At 38.8% G+C, this 7,911-nt stretch overlaps 1 long non-coding RNA gene across 1 annotated transcript; it reads right to left on the bottom strand.

Annotated features, from left to right (window-relative positions):
• Positions 1–347: 347 nt before the first annotated feature.
• On the bottom strand, positions 348–2,076 carry LOC131542888 (uncharacterized). Its single transcript, XR_009271811.1, has 3 exons — positions 2,025–2,076; positions 1,849–1,922; positions 348–382 (listed from the first exon to the last, which is right to left on the bottom strand). It is a non-coding gene; the product is annotated as an uncharacterized LOC131542888 (long non-coding RNA).
• Positions 2,077–7,911: the final 5,835 nt, after the last annotated feature.

Genomic DNA, 7,911 nt, shown 5'->3' on the forward strand with positions numbered 1-7,911 from the left:
CATGGGACATCAGTGTCATACACACTTCCTTTAATCACCGACTTGAGATGAAAAAGGGTTTGTACCCAGATGACACACAGACTATAGCGTTGCTAGAGGACTATGACTGTCATAACAGGTATATTGTTCAGGATGAGTGTGAAGTTATTTGAAGGAGCATTTCTCCAGAAAGCTGCAAGCCTCAATCGGCCCTAACAAACAGTATGTTTTGAACAGCACAAGTTGTAACATTATCAGGCACTCATTATTATCAATACTCAATTATAAATTGTGGCATTCAAATAGCTTGAATAACTCAAACTCCACTGAAAACTAAAAAAACAAACAAACAAAAAAAATGGACTCACCTTACTATTCGACAGTCCCGGCTCTCAGGTGGAACCTGAAATTGAAACAGATCGTTATATAGTGTTGCTGGACAATTTCTCAGTTCATTTACCCAATTAACATGGAGCATACCGTTAACAGAAATAAAAGCATATTTTGGCAAAGATTTTATAAATAAAAACCATACCAAACAATATAATGTAATACATGTATATCTCCTCAGTGCCCCTCTGTTTCTATCATTCAGTGTGCCTGAAGCGTTCTGCCTGCTTATTCAAGGGGACCGGGCTCGTCAAAAGTTTGGACACATTACTGTTTTTAATGTTCTTGAAACAAGTCTCTTATGCTCATCAAGCCAGCATTTATTTGATCAAAAATAAAGAAAAAAAAAATATTGTGAAGTATTAAAAATAATGAAATGAAATAAAATGGTTTTCTATTTTAATACACTTCAAAATATAATTTATTTCTGTGATCAAAGCTGAATTTTCAGCATCATTACTCGTCTTCAGTGTCACATGATCCTTCAGAAATCATTATAATATACTAATTTGATACTCCGTTGTTATCGATGTTGGAAACAGTTGTGCTGCTTAATTTTTTGGGAATCTGTGATAGTTTTTTCAGGATTTATTGATGAATAAAAAGTTAAAAAGAAAAGCATTTATTTATTCAGCTTTGGCATCACAGAAATAAATTATATTTTAATTACAATTTTAAAAGTAATTATCAGTTAAAATGTTTTTTTTATGAATATATTGTAAAACGTAATTTCTTCTTGTGATCAAAGCTGTATTTTCAGCATCATTACTGCAGTCTTCAGTGTCACATGATCCTTCAGAAATCATTCTAATATTATTATTTGCTGCTCAAGAAACATTTCTGATTATTATCAGTTGAAAAACAGTTATGCTCCTTAATATATGCAGAAACCATGATATACAACCATTCACATGTTTGGTGTGTGTTATTTAATAGAAATGACTGTTTTATTTAGCAAATAGGCATTAAATTGATAAAAGTAAAAAATTTATAATGAAGCAAAATATATATTTCAAATAAATGATGTTCTTTTGAACTGTCTATTCATCAAAGAATCATAAAAATGTTTCCAGAAAATGTTAAGCAGCAAAAACTTTTTTTTTTTTACATCTAATAATAATAATAAGAATCATTACTGATAACTGAGCACCAATATAAATCCAGCACTAAATCAGCATGTTAGAATGATTTCTGAACGATCGTGCACTGAAGACTGCAGTAATGATGCTGAAAATTCACAGGAAAAAATTACATTTTAAAATATATTCAAATGATATTTCACAATATTACTTTTTAAATTTTATTTTTGATCAAATAAATGCATGCAGCCTCGAGGGTTAGTACTTAAACATTAACACTGCAAGCCCACCATGACAGGCAGCAATCTTAAACATTAAATTTTAATGGAAGCAGTCAAAATTACTATAGTTTAAATTAAGTAATTAAGTTAAAATTCGTTAATTACGTATAATTACAGACCTCTGGACCGTTTTCTTCATGTTAGCAAGTCCTCTGATAACATAGGCCTAAGTGTTCGCCGGTCCAACACCGATCTAAGGAGCAATAAAAACACCAAACCTTTAAGTTATCGTGTACACAACATAGTAAGAAATTAATTTGTTAGTAGAACAGTGTGATCACACGGTGTGACATACCTCGGTGAAGTTTTAACAGCTCCGTCTGCCTCGATCTTCTTGATGTCTTCTTCTTCTATTAAGGTTTATTGGCGGTTGGCAAACAACTTTTTGGTGCATTACCGCCACCATCTGGTGTGGAGTGTGGACCAGAATGTTGTGCGTAAGCATTGTTTAAAAAAAACTATATCCTTCCACTTAAATTGGTTTCTCTAAGATATTGAAACAGTATATTACAACACATTTTTTTTACTCTTTCTGCAAAATGCTAATCAAGCCAGCATTTATTTGATCAAAAATACAGAAAAAAAAATGTAATATTTAGAATTATTACAATTTAAAATAATGGTTTTCTATTTTAATTTACTTCAAAATACAATTTATTGCTTTGATCTAAGCAAATATCTTTGACGTCTTCTGTTCTGAACACGCGCTCTTTCGGACGCGGCCCGGATCTGCTCTGCGACAGTAGTTCCCGCCACTGAAACCGGGCGGGCTGGATCCGTGTTACAGCACTGAAACGGATGTGACTATGTCTGGTTGCGGTTTGAAAACGGATCCGGCACAGAGTCAACTGCTGTCTGGGTTGCTATTAAAACAATCTGTATATTGTTTACTTTATTTTATAGGTTGGAACAAACATGGTGGAATTCCTTAAAACCACAAAACCCCATCCATTCGTCATGGCGATTTGAAATTGCCAGCAGATCTCCCAGGCATTGATCATAATCAATGGACAGGTAAGGATATTCTGGACAATTTTCAGAAGGAATTGCAAATTGTATTTTCAATTGCATTTTTCCACATGTGGACGAAATAAATTGTGACAGTCCAAACATAATTGAAAATCTTGCATTACCATTTGCGTTTTCACTTTTGTGAACTCACAGTGACTGCTACAAAGCAACTGTAACTGTATTTCTCTTGTCTTACAAGTAATGAGCCTGTCATATTTAAATAGCAATATTAATTACCACGTCTGCTTTTTCACTCTCTCTGCGTTGTGCATGTAATATGCCAAAACTCAAATGGAACCGCAATTTGTTAAGCATTTGAATTTCCGATGCCTTACACGGAAACCTGTCAATCCGTGTCAGGGGTGGGACTATACTATAGAGCGTGTTTGTATTGGGAGGTGATGTCACTAACAGACGACTGTGCCAAATAAAATAATTCATAAATAATTTTGTCGTTTTTTACCCCAAATCTCTCACTGTTTGCATCTGACTGATGCATGTCATCAAAATAACATTGCAACTGTACTCTTATTTGCCTATTTGCACCTATATTTTATTCCTCTCTTCTTGAGGCAGGTGAAAAGCATTTGGTTAATGGTGAATATTGACCAGTAGTGGGTACCGTTGTGGCTCCCACTGTTAGCAGGGGATAGTCGCTGCATTTGGGGTAAAAATTTACCTCCATTATTCAAAGCATTTGGCACAATCGTCTGTGAGTGACATCACCTCCCAATATAAACACGCCCCCCATGGGTATAGTCCCACCCCTGACACGGATTGACAGGTTTTCAAATGCTAAAGTAATTGCGATTCCATTTTCAGTTTTGGCAGGTTACGTGTGCGACACAGTGAAAAAGCAGATGTGGTAATTAATAACATCTGATGTACTTGTTCTTATGATGCATCTAAGCTAACATTAGTCTGTTTCATTCTTATTCTGAGGTCACCGAAGCCACCCGCATCCAGTCTGTATCCAGATCAGATGGTCACTGCAGTCACCTGGCTCTAGACTGTATCCAGATCAGATGGTGGATCTGCACCTAGAGATGACCTCGACAGCTCTGAATGTCAGCGAAAACCACGTCACCTCAACAGCCATCGGCACAAGGTCACGGGAACCAGCTGAGTCCTCTACACAATCAAGTTCAAGTTCAAGTTCATTTTATTTGTATAGCACATTTACAACAGCCACCAGGCTGACCAAAGTGCTTTACAGAAAATCAAGATTATAGCCTACCACATACACCGAAAACAAACCCGACAGAATTTAATACAACAATTTAAAAATTAAAACTGGCCATAGCACAGTAGTCAATACACTAAGGAAAATAAATACGTTTTTAGCAGAGACTTAAAAACAGACAGAGAAGAGGCCATTCTAATCTCTAAAGGCAGGGTATTCCAAAGTCGAGGCCCTGCCACTGCAGAAGCACGCTCACCTCTACGCTTAAGCCTAACGTGAGGGACTACCAACAAAGCCTGGTCACAGGATCGTAGGCTTCTTGACGGAGAGTAGAGATGAAGAAGTTCAGAGAGGTAGATAGGGGCTAGATTGTGTAGGGATTTATATACATAGAGGAGAATTTTAAAGTCTATTCTCTGACAGACCGGTAACCAGTGTAAGGATTTAAGAACTGGAGTGATGTGCTCATGTTTACGACACTTTAAAAGAAGTCTGGCCGCAGCATTTTGAACAAGCTGAAGACGCGCAATTTGAGACTTAGATATACCGCAATATAAAGAGTTGCAGTAATCTAGACGAGATGTAACAAAAGCGTGAACAGCCATTTTGAGAGTTTTAGGAGTGAGAAAATGTTTAATTTTGGACAGTAAACGAAGCTGATAGAAACTGGATCCAATAACAGAAGAAATATGTTTATCAAATTTTAAATGCTGGTCAACAAGAACTCCTAGGTTCCGCACCCGTGAGGATCTAAAAACGGATAAACTTTCTAACTCGGGGCTTATAGACTGAGAGTTTTCATTTGGGCCAAAAACAATTACCTCGGTCTTGTCTTCATTTAGGAAGAGGAAATTTTGGGCTAGCCATGATTTTACCTCCTCTAAACATTGCAGAAGAGAGGTAATCGCAGTAGAATTGTTTTTTTTGATTGGTAGATAGATTTGAGTATCATCTGCATAGAAGTGAAAAGACATACCATGTTTACGTAGAATTGAGCCCAGAGGTAGGATGTAAAGAGAAAATAGAGAAGGAGATAAGATAGAGCCTTGTGGAAGGCCACAGGTCAGAGGTGCAGAAGAAGAAGTAAAATTACCCAGCTTCACTAAACACTTTCTGTCAGACAGGTAGGATTGAAACCATTTCAGGACGTTAGCTTTTAGACCTAAGGACTCCAATCTGGATAACAGTGAGGAGTGGTCTACAGTATCAAAAGCGGCTGATAAATCTAAAAGGATAAGAACCACAGAGTCTCCGGAATCGGTAGAGAGGTAAATATCATTTAACACTCTCAACAGGGCAGACTCAGTGCTGTGAGCAGACTTAAAACAGATTGAAAAACCTCATGAATACAATTTCTTGACAGAAAAGTTTGAAGTTGATTCAGCACAATTTTCTCCAAAACCTTTGAAATGAAAGGCAAGACAGAAATTGGCTGAAAACTTTTTAGGACAGAGGAATCCAGTGAAGGCTTCTTGAGCAGAGGAGTGACCGTAGCGACTTTCAGATTGGCAGGAACAGAGCCAGTTTGGAGACACTTATTAATAAGAGACACCAGACCTGGCCCAATCGAATTGATAATTAATTTTAAAAATCTCGGGTGAATGATATCGCTAGAACAGAATGAAGGTTTAAGTTTGCCAATCACCTCCTTCAATTCCTGAAGATTGATAGGTACAAAAGCATCAAAAACGGCAGAGGCAGATGACATGATTGGAGAGACAGTTACAGTTAAAGTGGGGCAGACGCAAAGTCTTAAGTTAGTAATTTTGTCACTGAAATATCTCAAGAAGCTTTCACAGAGAGCAACAGAAGCAACAGGTAAAGTGTTAACAGAAGGATTTGTGACAGATTGAATAATTGAAAACAATACCTTAGGTTTAGAGTGATTAGTTTCAATTAGATTAGAAAAATATGCAGCTTTTGCAGACTTAGCTGCAGTCTGATAAGATGTAAGAGAGTCTCTGAGCATTTGAAGAGAGATATGCAGCCTGTCCTTTTTCCATTTTCGTTCCGCCTTTCTACAATTTTGTCTTAAGAGACGAGTGTCAGAGTTTTGCCACAGTTCAAATTTTGATTTGTGCTTGTGTGGCTTAAGGGGGGCAGTTGCATTTTCTACCTTAAGCCAGGCAGAATTCATAAGGCTAAGATGTTGATCAGCATCCAAGTCAGATAATGATTGATCCAAGTGCAACTGTGAGCAACATTCAGCAAAGCACAAGTTGAAATTTGTGCTAAACTGAGGAGAGTATAATCGAGACAGAGTTGCAGGTGTAGTAGAAATCTGAGAGAGATCTGGAAGAGTCAGTGAAAATAATATGGGTTTATGGTCCGAGATCATAAAATCTGAGAGCACAATATCAGTCACATCAAGCCCATACGACAGTACAAGATCCAACGTATGGCCCTGAATGTGAGTAGAGTCGCTGATCCACTGAGATAGATTAAAAGCGTCAATAAGAATAAGAAAGTCATGCGATAGGGGGTTTGACGGACAGCAGACATGGATATTAAAATCACCCACCAATAGAAAGCAATCGTAATTAGTGGCAATATTGCCGATCAGTTCCGTGAAATGCTGTATAAAGTCCTTGGAAGAGTGCGGAGGACGGTAAATCACCCCTACACATACAGGACCATTCCAGTCTAACTGAAGATACTGAGCTTCAAAACTGGAAAAAGCCGTTACAGGAACCAATCGACGGCGTGCAGAGAGAGAGTTTTTAAAAATTGTTACTATCCCACCCCGCGTCCACTCAGACGAGGGGAGTTAAAGAATGAACAATCAGTAGGGATCAGATCAGAGAAAGGAGTTAGATCACCCACCTTTATCCAGGATTCTGTGATGAACATAAAATCCAAGTTGTGAGATGAGTAGCAGTCGTTTAATAAAAAGGTCTTATTCACCAAGGAGCGGGCATTTAATAATGCCATCTTCGGTGGAGACAGAATAACAGGAGATGAGGACGCTCTTTTCAGTGAGCGCAGATTTCCGTGAGTTACTCCCCGTCGTCGAGAGCCGAGGCCGATTCGGTGGAGACCAGCACGAGAAGCAGGACTCGGGTGCAGGGGGAGAACAGGACAAAGCCACCGGTAGGTCAAGCCCAGCGGGCGTCAGGTAGCAGAGACGCCATAGAACGATTCATAATCCGAGAGAAAGCCCGCCCGCAGTTGAGCTTTCAGCCTCACGATGTAACCTCCGCGGTTGCCTCGTTTCCTCCTTCGCTTTCTCCGCGAGATGTTAAGGGGCCACCGGCGGATACACTCCGGGATGACCATTCGAAACGGCTCCTTTGTATTGCCAAATGAGCAGTCCATATCCGGAGTGTAAGAGTTCGTGAATGTGTCCACAATAGAGTTGCGGATATCCAAGAGTGCTTGACCGTCGTAGATTAAAAGTGTGCAGCAGTTTAGAGACAGAGCAGACAACCAGACAAACAAACATGAGAGCAGCAGACGGCATGCCAAATACACAGGCGCCATCTTGGATTCATTCAATCTGACTCTGCTGCAGTTGGAATTGAACTGCGGGTTCATCTGGTCAGAGGAGAACTGGCCCCTCGACTGAGCCTGGTTTCTCCCAAGTTTTTTTTTTCACCATTTCTTTCACCGATGGAGTTTTGGCTCCTTGCCGCTGTCGCCTCTGGCTTGCTTAGTTGGGGACACTTCATTTCCAGCGATATCGTCAGCTTGAAAGCACAGATACTATTTGAACTGAGCTGGACCATAAATCACTGAATCAATGATGAACTGACTTTAACTGGAAATTTAATGTTTACTGTTGTCCTTTTGCATTTACACACTATTTTCCGATTTAATACTGTAAAGCTGCTTTGACGCTGTATTTTTTAAATATGACAGGCTCATTACTCATAATACATGGAAAATACAGTTTCAAATGGACTGTGAAATTTGGCAGTCACTGTGCATTCGTGAAAACGCAAACAGTAATGCAAGATTTGCAATTGTGTTTGGATTGTCACAATTTGTC

This window comes from Onychostoma macrolepis, chromosome 06 (assembly GCF_012432095.1).
Source record: "Onychostoma macrolepis isolate SWU-2019 chromosome 06, ASM1243209v1, whole genome shotgun sequence".
In the NCBI taxonomy this organism is placed as follows: Eukaryota; Metazoa; Chordata; class Actinopteri; order Cypriniformes; family Cyprinidae; genus Onychostoma; species Onychostoma macrolepis.